Source organism: Corylus avellana, chromosome ca7, assembly GCF_901000735.1.
Source record: "Corylus avellana chromosome ca7, CavTom2PMs-1.0".
NCBI classification, from domain to species: domain Eukaryota; kingdom Viridiplantae; phylum Streptophyta; class Magnoliopsida; order Fagales; family Betulaceae; genus Corylus; species Corylus avellana.
In genome coordinates this window covers 11437050-11454820 of record NC_081547.1, presented here as the reverse complement: position 1 = coordinate 11454820, position 17771 = coordinate 11437050, and the positions used below count along the sequence as shown (strand labels likewise).

The window sequence follows — 17771 nt, the reverse complement described above, 5'->3', positions numbered from 1 at the left end:
CACTCCAAAGTCTTCTCATTCTTTCTCAAAAATCTCTTCCCACTCTAGGATTTGGGTTTCTGGTGTAGAGGTGGAGTTTGGGACAAGAAGAAAGGGATATTTATAGTGGGAGGGGTGAGACTTGGTCTGAAAAGGTGGAGAATGAGTTAAAATTATTTTTTTAGACTGTCAATGAATGTTTGCACTTTACACAGTGGTTCTAGGATTACAGATTGAACACTTGGTCAGCAAACGTTCGGTGTGGTCCGTGGACGAACGTTCGCACAAAGGTTGAGCTCAAACATTCGGTGGTCCCTCAACGAACATTCAGTGAGAAGCTGATTGTTAGTCTTTTGGCTAAATCCTAACTTTTTAAAATCCTTTTAACATCCTTTTGGTGGAACACTTGTACATAGGTGTCATAATATATTTTTAAGAGAAAATTATATGTTTAAACATTGAAATATTAAAAAAGTTATATTGATGGGTTAAATACTAAATTAGTCCCTAGGGTTTCATTACTTTATTTTTTCCCCCCTAGGGTTTCATTTTTATCATAGGAGATTCCTATAGTTTTGATAATAAACCAAGTTAGTCATCCGTCAGTTGACCGTTAGTTGACTTAACGGAATTCCACGTGAATCAATCAAATGTTGACACGTAGCACCAACTTAATTTTTTTTTTTTCAGAAAAAATAAAAAAATAAAAAAAGGTATTTTTGAAAAAAAAAAAAAAAAAATTTGGGAGTCAACCCCTTGGCCATTTGGGGGTGGCTCGGCCACCACCTTTGGCCACGGGGGTGGCCTGGCCACCCTCATCTGGCCAGATGGGGGTGGCTGAGCCACCCCCCTTGGCTCCAAGGGGGGTGGTCGAAACCACGCGCAATGGGTACTGAGCCACCTCATGGAGCCTAGGGGGTGGCCGAAACCACCTCCAATGGTGGTTGGGGGTGGTTTCGGCCACCCCCTTAGGCACCAGGGGGTGGCCACCCCCATGGCAAAGGGAGTGTCTACCCCCATGGCCAAAGGGGGTGGCCGAGCCATCCCCAAATTTAAGTAGGTGTCACGTGTCAACGTTTGATTAGTCCACGTAAAATTTCGTTCAACTAATGGTCAACTGACGGAGGACTAACTTGGTCTATTATTAAAACCACAGAGACCTCCTGTGATAAAAATGAAACCTAGGGGGAAAAAATAAAGTAATAAAACCCGAGGGACTAATTTAGTATTTAACCCTATATTGATTTGTAAATCGATACTTATTTAAAAATAATTGCCATGTATTTTAGAGTGTTATAAAACTTACCCATGGTTACAGGAAAACTAGAATATGGATTACCTTATGTCTAGAACCAAACGGCTTCAGTTATAGCTATTAACCTGAGATTGGGACATACTTAAATGAGGATAAGGCTACCTTACACTTGTACCCAAACAGGATATGCTCTTATGACCGATTAGGATGAAGAAACCCACAAACCTGGATAGCAATCCGTGTAACCAAACAAACGCTTTCTTCAGTTCTTCCTCAATTAAATAAAGGATTCGATCGTTCAAGCGAGCCTTCGCTACGTCAGGCTCCGCGCCACCGCAATTGGAGCTCATCGGCCACCGTACGGCCATTCCAACGCCGCCGCTGCACCGTACAACACCATCACACGACATTATTCATGTTCAAACCGCCCGTGTTTTTGCCTCTGTGAGCAGCCCTCCACTTTGCACAGCCACCACCGTTAGGTGCCGCGGACACCTCCACGGTACATGCACAACCAGATTATTTCCTAATATCATATAGATTGCAATATTATGCAATTACTAAGGAATATTACGATTATGTGAAATTAATGGAGATTATTTGGGTATCGTATCATTGGACACTTGTTATTTAGGTTACTTCGACGTGAAATGATTTTTTTGCATTTTACGGTGTTTACTACGATGTAAAATAGTGGTCAAACCAAAAATATTTCGATTTGACCAAAAAAACCTTTACATTTTTAGGGAAAATGGTTTACGAATTTTCCTTGCTCAACCCAAAAAAAAACCCGACGCTCTTCTGATTAGAAAAAAAAAAACCAAAAAACCCCGACTCCTCACCTTCACGCGTAGCTTCTCCATCACCTTCACCTTCATGCGCAGCGTCTCCTTCACCTTCACCTTCACGCACAACTGCAGCTGTAGCTTCTCCTTCACCTGCACAACTCATCTCTCTCTCGGCCGAGCTTCACTCTTCAAACCCGACGTAGGTACTCTCATCTTTCTCTTTCTTTGTTGAACCATATGTATGGAGCGATTCAAATCTACGAATTTCTCTTGGTAATTTTCGTTTGATTTTGGTTTCTTTCTCTGTTGGACAACTGGAAATCATGGAGCAATTTTGATTTTGGTTTCTTTCCCTATTAATGTATCAGATTTGCGATTTAGGTTTTGGGTCTAGGGTGTGGATTTTGGAAAATGAGAACTTCTGCGATCTTTATTGTTATGGGCTGTTTTGGTAGTTGATTCTTGGAAGTTCTGACTTTGAGATGAACCTCAACCGAATGGGTTTTTGTTTCCTTTTGATTTTCCGGTTGTATGGTGGCAGATTGGGGGGGATTTGCGGTGGCTCTTGGCTCTTTGCTTGGTGTTTTGCTATGTGATGTCTTGGTTGGATTTTCATTGTACTGTCATCAGCATTCATGTAGTCTTGGTTGAAAAAGGGAGATTTAGTTTAGCAATAAAGCAAGATTATAGATGAATAAACAAGATTGATTGATCCTTTAATGTACACCTGGGACCCCAACCAGGATTATGAACATCCAAAGGGATAGTCATATGCTTTTTTGGTCATACCCTGCAATAAAACCAACCAACATAATTTGCCCATTATCTGAAGAAGACATTGTCTTCTCCACGTTAGTCTTGAAGTTCCACCTTAGGATTGACATTAAAGATTTGGTACCAAAAACATTGAATTCTAATAATTATGAAACTTCCCTGTGCTTTACTTACTTTTGACTTTCATATTCTAATTTTAAAGTTTATAAATTTAAAATCTGAGTTTAAATTTATCTTATCTTATCTAAATACTAGATGTTGTCTTATCTCCTATAGATCAACGTTTGTTTCTCTTTGTCGCTCTCACTTGTTGGGGTGCTAAATACTAGATGTTGTGTTCGGTTTTGTTCTTCAACTTCCTGATTTTTACTCTGCTTGCTTGACTTCATTGCATGTAATAACTAAAACCCATTACTAGTCAAGCTTCTTTTTGCAGAGTAAATGCCTCTGTTTCTTGCAAAGTATTTAGCTGAAAATTCATGCCCTGCTTTTTTCTTAAAATATGACCAAGTTATCTGGTTGCCCAAAATGGTTGTAAGTTGGGGATAGAGGGAAATTGAGAGTATGGGAGTGGAAAATAAACAAAGAAATCAACTTGTCTCGTCCTGTCCTTTATTTGTTTTTTGTGTTGTATGAGGAATTAAGCTATAGGAGTGTGGGATGAGATTGCCTCTTTTTGGATTTAATTGGAATCCGAGACCCGTAGGATTTCTATGGTTTCAATGTGTGAGTGCATTATATGAAACCACTCATGCATTAACTTTGAGTCTATTAAAGTTTATAAATTTCTATGGTTGCTGTGGAGTGGTTTGTTGGGGTGTTTAAGCAGTTTTTGAGTCTTTTCTGCTTGATTTCTGAAGTTTCTTTTGCTCTGTTTCTGCTTTTTGGTTAAGTTTGTTCATAGTATTGATAATCTAGTGTTTTGATTGATTGTGACTATTTGAGATGGAATAATTTTGGAATTTATTAATCATTTGTCATAGAGAAATAATGCATATGTGATTTATTGCTTATTGCTTATTTTTATGTTGTTTGCAGATGGATGAAACAATTCTTTCAAGCATCTGTTCTTGCTGTTAGGCTTGTAATCTTAAAAGATATTAGATCTAGGAGAGTATTACGTAGGGAGCCTCATGTTAATCGAGAGTATAAAAGAGGGATTTATATGGATAGTATTCTTTATGGAAGCAGACTAGATTATATTGGCCAAATAAGAATGAGTCCTATATCTTTCTTTGAATTATGTAAAATTCTTGTAATATTGTAATATTTGTGGTTGAATTTTAGAATTCATAGTTTTTTTTTTTTTTTTTTTTTTTAAGCAAGATGAAAGTAATGTACTTGCCCTTTCATATATATCAATCTTCCTAGATGCGGAATATTCATAATATTGATGTATGGACATTTTTAGATATAGTACTTTCAAAATACTTTTTCAATTTTTTTTTTTTCTGAAAAAATAGAAAATTCAAAAATATTCTCGGATAGGTTGATTGTTTTTGTCGAATTTTAACAATCAAACATAAATTACTTTATTTTTCTATTTTGAATAAAAATTATATTTTATAGGTTAATATAATTAAATGAAAATATTTTAAAAAAAAATTGATTTTCCGTGCGCGCGGTAAACACCGTAAAATGTTTTCGATGGAAAACATTTTCAGGAAAAATGACTTCCCTGAAAATATTTTCGAACGGAAATCATTTTACGTCGAAGTAAACAGAACCTTAGTCAAATCTTTTGGGCCATAAATTTTGGTGAGCAAATGTTTTTATTTTGCAAATTGGGTCCTTGCATTGTTGTCTTCTGGGACGATCCAAAGAGAAAAATGATTTCTTAGGTTATTATGAATCTAGATGTTCGTTTTCATCTAAAGCCGAGTTATTTTTTCAGTTTGTGTATCAGCATCTCTTTTTTGAGTAGTTTTGGCTTGTTCATTATCTCCTGTGGGTCTGGCTTTAAATGGCTTACATTTTTTAATTTTAATTTAATTTATTATTATTATTTTATTTTATTTTTTATTTTTTATTTTTTTGTATAGCTGAGAAGTTGTGAACTGAAGATGGTGAAGTTGACGATGATTGCTCGCATTACTGATGGTCTTCCGCTAGCAGAGGGGCTTGATGATGGCCGCGATTTAAACAATGCTGAATTCTACAAACAGCAAGTCAAGGCATTGTTTAAAAACCTCTCAAGAGGCCAGAATGAGGCTTCAAGGATGTCAGTTGAAAGTGGCCCTTATGTTTTCCAATATCCTTGTGAGTTTGTTTATGAATGTTGCCATGCCATTACAGTTTAAGTCCTCTGTTCTTTCTTTTCTATTTCTTTTGATTGAGGTGGTTTCCTCTCATATGCTTCCTTTTGTTCCCCTTGGCGGTTTTTAACTTACGAGAAAAGTATGCATGGTGCACTTTTTCATTTGCACCATTATTTTTCCAGTATTACTTTTTGAGAAAAATAGTTTTCCAGTATTGTTCATCGTATGGTTTGGAATATGCAATCTCTTTGCCAAACTTACTCGACTAAGCCTTGATCCCAATTCAATTGAGGGTGGGGTTCAAACAAAATGTGAATTATGGAGAGTTAATTGAGACTTGTAGATGAGTGTGTGCTATTAAGTTCCCTGTAGCTGTAGTTGTTCAGTTCAAATGATTCTGCCCTATTTAACATATATGAGATGTGATGGGTGTAAATGTTTATCTAAGGGGGCTGGGATATAATTCTAAAAGCCCTCATTGCTCCTTGTAGGTCTGTCTTTGGGAATATATGAGCAGCTGTACGGTTTTCTTGGTGAATGATAATATCCTCCTATTTGTTTGCAAGAAAACATTGATTGGTAAAGACCAATCGAAATTGATAAAATGTTTGTAGGATATATAAGGTGCATAATGTACATAGCGAAACGCACATAGTGAAGTGCAAATAGTCCAAGGTTTACTTTATGCTTGTGTCACACCAAGATTTTTAACATTCATAAACACATTTTTTAATTATCAAAAAATAAAAAAAAAGTACATATTTTAAATACTCTTTGTTTTGTGGGGGATGCGTTATATTTCTCAATTGATACCCATAAAAATGACGAAAACTATTGGACAGTTTTCCTCCAAATGGATTTTCTCAAACATAGTCTATTAAACTGAAATTTGTCTTTAAAGCATTTGATTCTCACATACTAGTCAATTTAACAGACTAAGTTGAAGGAATTTCATCCAACCTGTTTTGGAGGAAAACTTTGTCTAAAACTATTTATGATATGTTTATCAAATATGATTTATTTTTGTCCTTTTTTAGAAGAGTTCTTTTCTTTGTCTATAAATTCATTTACAGTTATTTTAAGAAAAAAAAAAAAAGATGATAGAAGAGCTGTATTGAAGAGGTTGACATTATTTTTTCTGTCTTTGAAAATAGATATTCGCTTGGTCTAGAGAACCTAGGGATAAATTATAAAGGCTTTTGTTTTGTTTTGTTTTGTTTTTGTGTAATTTGATTCTATTTACTAAAAACAAAAGACTAATCACAGTTCTAGAGTTCCGGATTTATGAGCTTTTAGAAATCCGGATTTATGAGCTTTTAGAAAGATTACTTATCAAAAATAAAAAAATTTCCTAAATGGGTGCACACGGCAAAAAAAAATATTGGTAACTTTTTATTTCAAGTACTTTCAATCAGGGATGAAAAAAAAAAAAAAAAAAAACCCTTTAAGCAGGGATGGACCTTTGGGGGGAGGGTAGGAGGGTCCCCCAGTAGGTCTGTCTCAGATAGTTGCATACTTTTGGTAGGTGTAAGAGGCTCAGCTGCAGTTTGTTACTTTTTACATCAGTCAAGACATCATATTTTCTTTTCCATAAGATCCACTAAAATAACAATGTGTTCTGAATGCTGGAACTATCTTAAGGTTACCTTGACGTAAATTCTTAGTTACATTATTAAAGGACGCGTTTGCTACTTGACAATGTGTGACCGTGCTTATCCTAAGAAACTTGCCTTTCAATACCTTGAAGACCTCAAGAATGAATTTGAGCGTGCTAATGGGCCTCAAATTGAAACTGCTGCCAGACCTTATGCCTTCATTAAATTTGGTAGTTCTCACTTTTTCCTACATGATCCTTTTAGCCGCTTCATATTCTTACAGCATTGTTTTTGGTGCTTCTTCTGACGGGTCTGATTTTTCCATTTCTTGTTATGTTAAAAGACACATTCATACATAAAATGAAGAAACTGTATCAGGACACTCGTACTCAGCGGAATATTTCAAAGTTGAATGATGAACTCTATGAAGTCCACCAAATAATGACTCGCAATGTTCAGGAAGTTCTTGGTGTTGGTGAAAAGTTGGATCGTAAGATATTTCTTCTTTTTCTAAGAAATACTTTGATTTAGTTATATTGTTTTGTTCTTATATTTGTTTAAAGCTATGCAACATAATGGAACTCATCAAGCTAAGGCATTGTTAAATTCAGTAATTCATGCTCTAGGATCAACTTGTACATTTATTTAACAGGCCTGCATTCCTTTTTATATATATAGCACATAGGGAACCACCATAGAGGACATGATTCAATGTGTTGGAGTGCCTGTATTTGTGTACTTGGAAACCATGTATGTTGCTTTGTTTTTAGGTGATTGTAATTAGTCTAGAAACAAGATGATATTACAGCAAGATTTTCCAAGGTCAATATAGTAGTAGAGTGCACTAGATATTTATCCACATGTAAAGGATCTCACTTTCCATATTAGAGTCCTCATCTTGAGGAGCAAGTAGCATTGAAAGCTGTTGTGAATTTGATCCATTCAGGCATTGAGCCTGTATCAGTGAATAGAAAGAAGAGAAGGTAAAGGCAAATAAACACATAAATTTTATGTGGTTATGTACTGTGCCTACATCCACAGGAGAGCGGTGACTTTTAATATTTTGTCAAAGTCTACGAGTAGAGTTACACCAATGCATATTTATAGCGCATCAACCTTGAAACCTTAACCTAGTACATAGAAATGCCCAATGTACACCTGAAACACTACCAGCACCAAACCCAACCTATTACATGATGTGGCATAAGTTTTACTGAGCATACCAACTTGTCTACCAAGCAGCTTCATTTGCTCAGGTGGCTCTCCCCTTATTATTGGGAAACTTCCCTTCTTGAGTGGCTTTCTCAGGAAACTTCCACTGCCTAGGTAGCTTTTGCTATTGAGCAACTTCCACTCCCTGTGTTGATCTCTTGAGCAGTGCCCTTCCCCTACTTGGGTTGCTCTTCCTGGTTGCCAAGCAACTCCTTCCTAGGATTCAAGTAGTCCTATCTTGAGCAATCTCCCATGCTTCCGCACCTCAAGAATCCCATACTATGTGCTATTCTCCTCAGCCCCGGCATGGAATATGAGCCACATCTTCACCAATCTCCACCTTGGCAAATTATTTCACACCCTTAGGAAATTGAACCTATGCCTCCACATGGAACCAATAGGTTGGGTCACTGTCTCCCACCTCTAGAAGTGCAAAATGTATATCAAGTCCAAATTGTGTTAGAAATTGGCCGTTGGAACAGGCTTCGTCAGCATGTCAATTGCATTTTTCGAAGTGTGAACTTCCTCCAACATCATCCCACCCATGATAATCAACTCTCGTATCCTCTGAAACTACAAATCTATGTGCTTTGTCCGAGTATGATACATTTGGTGCTTTGCCAAATGGATGGCACTCTGGTTGTCATAATGCAATTGTACACCTCCTTGCTCTACCCCGAGCTCTTTGACTATCCCTTTTAGCCATAATGCTTTCTTGATAGCTTCAATTACCGCCATGTACTTCACTTCTACCATCAACATTGCTACTAGGGATTGTAGCATGGATCTTCCGCAGATAGGTCCCTTAAGAGAGTGAAAGACAACCAGTTGTGGACTCGTTGTCATCCATGTCACCCGCTTAATCGGCATTGACGAATCCCCTTACTAATACACAGCCCTCCTGGCGAGCAAATATGCACCCATGGTCTACTGTACCACTCAAGTATCTCAAAATCCACTTCACTGATATCTAGCATTCTCTTCCTGAATTTGACATATACTTGCTTATCATGCCCACTGCATGAGCTGAATTCGTCCTAGTACAAACCATTGCATACATCAGACTTCCAACTACACTTGCATATGGGACCTTTGACATATCACCGACCTTTTCCTCGGTCTTTGGGCATTGGCTAGCTAACAACTTAAAGTGATTTGCTAATGGTGTGCTAACCAAATTGGCATTCTCCACACCAAACCTCTCCAACACTCCATGGACGTACTGCTCTCTATGATAACCACAACCCTAGCCTTCCTGTCCCAACGTATCTCCATCCCAAGTATCTTCCTAGCCACCCCCAAATCCTTCATCTCAAACTCCCTTTATAACAAGGCTTTCAACTTGTCAACCTCCCTATTGCTCTTTGCCACAATTAGCATATCGTCCACATAGTGTAACAAAAATACGTGGCGACCGTCATCCAAGGCGTTCACATAAACATAAAAATCATACTCACACTGAGTGTAGCCTATCTCAATCATGTTGGAATCGAAATTCTTGTACCATTGTCTCGGATATTGCTTCAACCCTACATGGACTTCCACAATCTGCACAAATGGTTCCTTTTACCGGGTTCCACGAATCTCTCTGGTTGTTCCATGTAAATCTGCTCCAAATCACTACGAAGATACATCGTCTTTACATCCAATTACTCCAAATCCTGATCAAGATGAGCCACCAAACTAACACTACCCTGATGGAAGTGTGCTTGACTACCAGGGAGAACACCTCATTGTAGTCCACCCATTTTCTCTGAGTAGCCCTTTGCTACTAACCGACCCTTGAACTTTTCCCCTTCATTTTCTAATAGAGCTACTTTCTTCCGAAAAAACCCACTTGCACCCTACTTCTTTTTCTTGGGAAGTTGCACCAACTCCCAAGTCTAGTTCTTACACAAGGACTCAATCTCCTCCATCATAGCCTCCATCCACTTGCCCCTTTCAGCATTACTCACCACTTCCTGAAAAGTAGATGGATCCCCTTTATTGGTGTCAAAGCCTAAAATACTATGTTATCGAAGTTGTACCCTGACGGCAGCCTTATGTTCCTCCTAGATCTTTCTCTTGCTACCCTGTTATGTTTGTCATGCTCCCTGCTACTAGACTCCTCTTCTTGAGACTATTCCTCAATCTTCTCCAGCCTTATCTCCAACAAGGATTCTTTGCTCTTGCTTCCCTTTGGTTTGACCTCCCCATCTTTCCTGAAACTCCTTAGCATAGAGTCTCATCAAACACCACGTCCCACTTATCACCACCTTCTGTGCCTCTAGATCCCAAAGCATGTATCCTTTCACCTCTTTCTCATACTTGAGAAAGATGCACCTCTTTAATTGAGTCGAGCTTTGACCTCTCCTCGTTTGATATATGGACATACGCAAGGCACCTAAATTCTCTTATCATCGAGTAATCAACTTGCTTTCCCGGCTATACTTCCTCAATGACCTTCCTGTCAAGTACAAGAACTGTACAAGCAGGCAGTTATTAACCGTAACTAACCGCTTGTGAGTTTAGGGCTTATTTGGGGTTTTGGGAGTGTATTGCAGGGCTTCTTTGGGTCTTAGAATTCTTTTATGGGGGTCATTTTGTGGGCTGGCTTTGGTTTTCCTGTGTATACTTTCCGTGTACTTAGGGGCTCCTTACGCTTTTTGATATGTACAACATTACTTATCAAAAAAAACTAATTGCTATCCACATAACCATATATGGATGTTGTTAGCAAAAACCATTAACCGCATACCCTTATATATAATATATAAATTATATATTACGTCTGTTGGATTTATAATATATATTCTATGTTTACTGGATTTGTAATGTTGTCAGATTTATATTTCAACAACCCTTTGTATGTTTGTTTTAGTTGGAAGTGAATTTTAGGTGTTTTCTTTGTTATTTTAAGGTGGATGAACCCATTATGGGGTCTTTGTATTTTCTTTGTTATTTTTATGTTGTAATGTGGAATCAAGATATGAATTTCATCTAAAACATTAAAGCTTAAAAAACCAAAAAAGAAGAAGAAAAAGGCCCAAAGCAATTTCAAAATCGTTTAAAATAGGCCATGATAGGGGCCCAAAGAATGCTCAAAACACTAAAATAGGTCCATTACCTGATAGGCAGTTAGCGGTGCAGTTTTCCCTTCAATAACCGCGCGGATAGCGGTTAGTAACCACACACCTAAGCAGGCAAATGCGGTTACCTAAAAGTGATAATAGCATATTGCAATTGCAGATGCGGTTATAGGCAATAACCACATCCACATACCACCCTAATTGAATGGTTTATGATGTTGCAAGCCATGTTCATTGCCTCAACCCAAAACATCTTGGGAAGCCCAACATTCAATTTCATGCACAATGGTCATTGAAATGTACGTCCCAACATTCAATTTCAATTTCATCCTCTCAGTTACACCATTTTGCTATGATGTACGCTTGACCAAGAAATGTAGTACATTACAGTGTTCTTCACAGAACCTCAAGAACTCGGTCTTCTTGTACTCTATACTGTTGTATGTCCTGAGGCATTTTATCTTCCTTTTGGGAATGGTTTTCCACTTCAGCCTTCCACACTCCAAACTTCGAAAGGACCTCAAACTTGTACTTTATGAAGTAAACCCAAACCTTTTGGGAATAATCATTAATGAAGCTTACAAAATCGAGAGAACTGCCCTTTGAGGCTACTGCCACCAACCTCAAACATTTGAATGAATGTAGACTAGGATTCCTTCTGTTTGAATTGCAGTCTACTCTGTTTACCAAGAACACAGTACTTGTAAAAGTCTAGCTTGCTCGACTCGACTCCTTGAAGCGAGTTTCTCCTATGCAATTCCTTCAAGCTACACTCCCCGATATGCCCCAACAGCATATGCACTAGAGGGTATTATCTTCTTCGGATTCAGACGAAGTGCTTGCAGTTGCTCCACCTACAATCATAGTAGTCAATAGCCTGTAGATGTTTCCAGCAACCTTCTAACCCTTTATCACCACCACGTCACCCTAGCTTCAACACTAGACCTTCAGACTTGTAGCTATACCCATTCGAAGTCTAAGGGGTTGAGCGAGACCAAATTCTTCCTTAGATTTGGCAAGTGTCTCACATCACCCAATGTTCTCACCACACCGTCGAACATTTTAATTATAATGGTGACTGCAACTTTGCAGGATACATCTTTCCCCATCAGAATAGATCCGTTATTTACCGTTTTATAGGTGTCAAACCAATCCCTAAGAGGGGACATATGATATAAACATGATGAATTCAAGATTGAGCCATTGGTGAAATGGTCAGATCTCGATGAGACAGATAGACATGTTACCATCACTCCTATCTGAATCTTCTTCCACTACATTCGACATGTTTGACCCATCCTTCTTCTTTTCCTCCTCCTTTCCCTTCTTTCATTTTGGACAGTTCCACTTCATATGCACCTTCTAATGGCACTTGAAGCATTTTACGTCCTTCCTGGACTTAGATCTGGACCCTTTCTTCCCAGATTTATCTTTCTCTTCCCTCCTTCCACAATCTAGGCTATCCTTTGCTACAAGCCCTTCCCTAGAGCACTCTGATGTACTCTACTTCCAGTTTCCACTGGTCATAAGCCAACATGGCCGTCGTAACCTCTTTTGTTTTCTGGTTCTCCTTCCTCCATAGGAGAGTTGTCACCGAATGCCCGTAGGAGGCTAGAAGGGAGGCAAGAAGCATCCGTTCTATATCCTCTTCATCAAACTTCACATCTATCCTCAACAGATCACTGATAATTTGATTAAACAAGTTGATGTGTTGTTATGGATTAGTAACCTCCGCCATCTTAAGCTCTTCCCATTCCTTGTCCTTCATACTTTTTGGTTTCCATGTTTTCCTGTACAGTGTTTTCACCAAACCTTCTTGTACCAACAGATCCTTCACTGTTCGCTGCCATAAATTGAAGTTTCTTATCCCATTGAACTTTACTATGTTGTATTTGGCAACAGAAGCATTCACCGCCATTGTATGACCAAGACCAACAACTCTAATACGATTTGTGGTGAATTTGTTTGATTTAGGGCTTAGTGACCTTATCATTGAAAAGAAAGAAGATACGGTAAAGGGAGAACAAACACATAAATTTTACGTGGTTCGGTACTTTGCCTACATTCACAAGAGAGGCAAATTTTAATGTTCTGTCAAAATCCACGAGTATGCTTACAACAGTGCATATTTATAGCTCAACCATGAAACCTTAACCTAGTACATAGAAATCCCCAATTTACCCTTGATGCACTACCTGCACCCCACCTAACCTATTACATGACGTGGCATAAGTATTACTAAGTATACCAATGTGTCTATTGAACAATTTCCTCTCTCGGGTGGCCCTCCCTTGATTACTGGGCAACTTCCCTACCTTAATGGCTTTCCCAGGCAACTTCCCTTGCTTAGGTAGCTTTCCCTGGTTACCGAGCAACTTCCCCTGCCTGGGTTGCTCTCCTGAGCAGAGCAGCTCGCCTACTTAGGTTGCTCTTTCTGGTTGCTGAGAAATTCCATCTTCCCAAGATTCGAGTAGTCCTTTCCTGAGCAATCTCCCACGCTTCCGCACCTAAGGAATCCCATTTTCTGTGCTGTTCTCCTTGGCCCTGACATGGAATATGAACCCCATCTCCAACAAGAGCAAAGCCAGACTTGCTTTAGAAACTACACACCTGGAACAGGCCTAGGAAAGAGACTGCTATGTAGCATACTTGCACTTGATTGAAAACACATGCTGAATGTGAAGTTATGTGTTAAATTATATGGTGTCAACACAAAATTTTAGTTGCACTCCTGTCTTGTTATTTTTATGCAAGTCGCATGTTTTTTTCTTTTTTCTGTAGATGCCACACATTTTTGTTTCTCTAGAATTTTTCTAAAATATCAATAGAATTACTTTGCAATGTTCCTCTCTCTCTCTCTCTCTCTTTCTCTCTCTCTTTCTGGCTGATAGATGCATTTACATTTTCCTTCATAAAGTATGTGCCATGCATATTACAGGTCATATAATCTCATTCAAATTTCAATTTTCTAGAGGTCAGTGAAATGTCAAGTTGATTAACATCAGAATCTCGAATATATGCTGATAAGGCAAGAGACTTAAACAGACAGGTTAGTTTCATCCGATTAATGCGTGAAATACGTGAAAATCCTCCTGCTAAACTCTTTGCTATGTGGAGTCCTTGTGTGCATGCTTGAATGTACGACTGAAGTTGCAATATGTTTGCTGCATTTGTGAAGCTACATTTGTGTTGCTTATGAAACTTTTTTCTGAAATAAAAAACTTCTTATGTATTATGATTTTTCCCTTTATGGTACTTCACAGCATGAAATTTCACAACACAACTTTACCCTAACTCTTTGAGTTGCTTTTAACTCTCTAGCCTGGGACAATCATATATGCACACATATTTATGTGTGAGGACTCCCACTAGAGTATGGACATTGCTTAATGGTTGGCTTCATTGGCACTGGTTGATTATTTGTGCCTCCAGCTTCATTGAGTCTTCATGCCATATTTTGATGTGAATATAAAGACAAGATCATTGTTAAGTTTTCTATAGATGATACCTACACTTGGCACCTTTCCTAATAAAGATTCCTTATAATAAAAGGGACTTTGACTATCCATGGTCTTAGCCATCTATCTATTAACACTAGATTTACACAATTTTATGCATAATCATCGAGTAATTTCCATTTGTGGACACTTATCAAATGTCTTTACTACAGAAATTTTCTTTATGATATTTATGTTTGTCTTATTTTGACGAGTCATGACATTTTCTTTATTAGCCTCCTTTCAACTGCCACAATGTATTTCTAATATTGAATTGTCTCTCTCATGTATCTGATTATTTTTTGAAGATGAAGTTTACTTATCTGCTTATGCATCTCTTTTTTAGGCTTTAATACTGAAGTGGGCCCCTGTTGCCATTGTGTTAGGAGTGGTCTTCCTCCTCTTCTGGGTCAAAACAAAGATCTGGTGATCACACTGATCATTATGAAAACTGTTGTGAATTTTCTCTATGCTTCTTGTGGCATTATAGTCTGGACCCCTGGTCTGTTGTCATCCACATACATACTTGAATTGTGTTTTAAGATGAACTCTCGTCTCTTGTTGATGGGTTAGGTGAAGGAAAGTAGTCTAGTAGGTACCTCGGGGGGATAGATCTGCCATGTAGAATCGTGAAAGAGTGACCTGGTACCTTTAAGACCATACGGAGCCACAATATATTGTTCGGAAATATGAGAGATCTCATCTTGTTATTACTTGCTACTTTTTAATATGCTTCTCTTGACTATTACTATATTACATTGTAATACTCCATAGGTGATCATTTTAAACTTTCTCATGCATGTGGCTTTCGATTTTGGCAATAATTCTAGCTGAATGATTTGTAGCTTTTATTTAGTGGCACTTTAGCATAGTAGATTGGCTGGCAATGCTATGTCTGTGCAGTGGAATAATAGTGTGGTATATAGCATTATTCTTTCCAAAAAAAAAAATTGTTGTTTGTTTGTAACTCAAAAAAGAATAATGCTACACACTCATTCTTTTACTCTCACTCTCACTCACTCTCACACACCCTTAGGTGGCTCCTACTCTCACCATTGGATCAAAATTTAATTATAATCTATCCCAAATCCAATGGTGAGAGTGAGTACCACTTAAGAATGCATGAGAGTTCAATAATAATCTATTCCAAATGCAATTGTGATAGTGGGTAGCACCTAAGAATGTATAAGAGTGGGAATATGTATAGCATTACTCCTAAAAATGGTTCAAATAGAAAATCACTAAATGGAAAGGATAGTCTCTACCTGAATACAGCACAGTGGCCCATAATACTATACAAATTAAACAAATCAAAGGATTTTCAAGCACATTCACAACACAAGTACTTTTGTTAAGAAATGGAAACCCTAAAAACAAATCAAAGGGAAAACTCATTTCAAAGCAGTTAAATCTAGAAAATTACTATTATGAAAAATAGTCGAATTACAAACAAAAAAAACTTATAAAACTCCCTTTCTAAATCTAAGAATACATACGACAATAAGCTTCTTGCTTACCTCCGAGCTAGCAAATTTCCTTAAGTGCATTTTCTCACTAACTCCTTTGGTAAACTCTTTGCAGATAAGGGATATGTATGGTATGGTTTAAAACACTCAAAAACAAAAACTCCCAAATGATGAAAAGCTTCAAGCTTTTTCTTCACTTGAGTACACAAGGGTGAAGAAAGGCACACATCTAGAAGGATTTTATGAACACAGATCTCTCAATCTTCCTCACTAGAAAAACATCCAAAGCTTGCTTGAGAGCTATGAGAAATAGATGGGCCAAATGATTCAAGATATGGAATTTTATGCTCACATGATTTAGCCTTCACGTCACAATGGGGACCATTCGCGTCGCGATGCATGGCTAGGGTTTCATCGCTAACTCTCTGACATTTGGTAACTTTTGCACAGGTCGTGTCACGACGGGCTTTACATGAAAGTAGCCTAAGACTTCTTTGTAGCTTCATGTCACTTTCCCATTGTGACGGGCTTCGCACAAAATAAGGTTGAGACATCTCTATGGCTCTCTGTCACTTGTCCATCATGACAGGTTTTGAACAGGAGAAGGCGAAGAGCTTTTTATGGCTTTCTGTCACTTGTCCTTTGTGGCAGACTTTAAACAAGAGAGCACAATAACTCTTCAAAATACCCCAAACCCTTTACATTTTCATGCCGAAACACTTGGTAATGAAATGAAATATACATAATGTAACAACCCTCTTTATAATCAAAGGTCAGGTCGTCACAATAAACCTAGTACATACCTAATATCATCTCACAAAATGAGCATATCATATTAAGATCTTTACATCACAGCAAAAACATTAAAACAATGGAGTAGCCACAACACATAGAGCTGAAATAAACACCTATATCTTTAAAGTTTTTATGGTCTATTAGTTATCTAACAAAAGAATAACTATACAAAACTGTTACATGTGACATGATGACATAGATACATCATAAGTGTTTATAAACATAACAAAAATGATGTACAAATGGCGTAGACTAACACATAATAGTCTAATACAAAAGTATTCGGCATCCTATGACCTCAATCGTAGTATTCCAAGTACGAGACCACTGGATCCTCGTCAACACTGTCATCACCTACAACCACAACATCATTTATGCGATCGTAGAGTTAACCACATTAGCACAAACGGATACATAAGTCTACAGTCTCAACAAGTATAGAAATTACTAATTTTTCCCACTAAGCCGACTTTTTACTTTCTACCTGAGTTTACAATAACAACTGCCTTTGAGTTTTACATTCTCTTGAAAACAGCTCATAGCTAATGAAGCAAACAATGTATCTATGAAAACCTTTAAATATAATATCTTAGTTGAGCGCAGTTAGTTTTGGTTGAAAAATACTTTTTTTATAATAAGATTAAGGTTTAAAGTTTAAGTTTTTATAACATAGAGTTGTAATAACCGTAATACGATGATTTAAGTTTAAATTATTACTAGCTTACTCAAAAAGTCTTTAAAAGATTATCAACAACAAATTTTATTTTCTTCTCTTAATTAACTAATTAGCTGCCAAAAATGACAAATGTTCATAAGATCATTTTAAACCATAGTTTTACTCAATAGTATAAACCCACATATCCAATAAATTTAAAAATTCATAAATTTTTGTTTTTATAAATTGAAACGTGTTAAATATTTGTTCCCATATATGTAGTTTAAAAAGAAATATAAAGGAAAAAATTTCAAAATAAAAACCTAGATTAATCAATTATAGAAAATGATTGATTAATCGTTATATTCCAACAATGATACCACTTCTCCTCCACTACACAATCCATTATGGTAAACTTTTGTCTTTCAG

The 17771-nt window shown here is 37.4% G+C and overlaps 1 pseudogene; it reads left to right on the top strand.

Moving 5' to 3' along the window:
* Positions 1–4859: 4859 nt before the first annotated feature.
* On the top strand, positions 4860–14903 carry LOC132188658 (25.3 kDa vesicle transport protein SEC22-1-like; annotated as a pseudogene).
* Positions 14904–17771: the final 2868 nt, after the last annotated feature.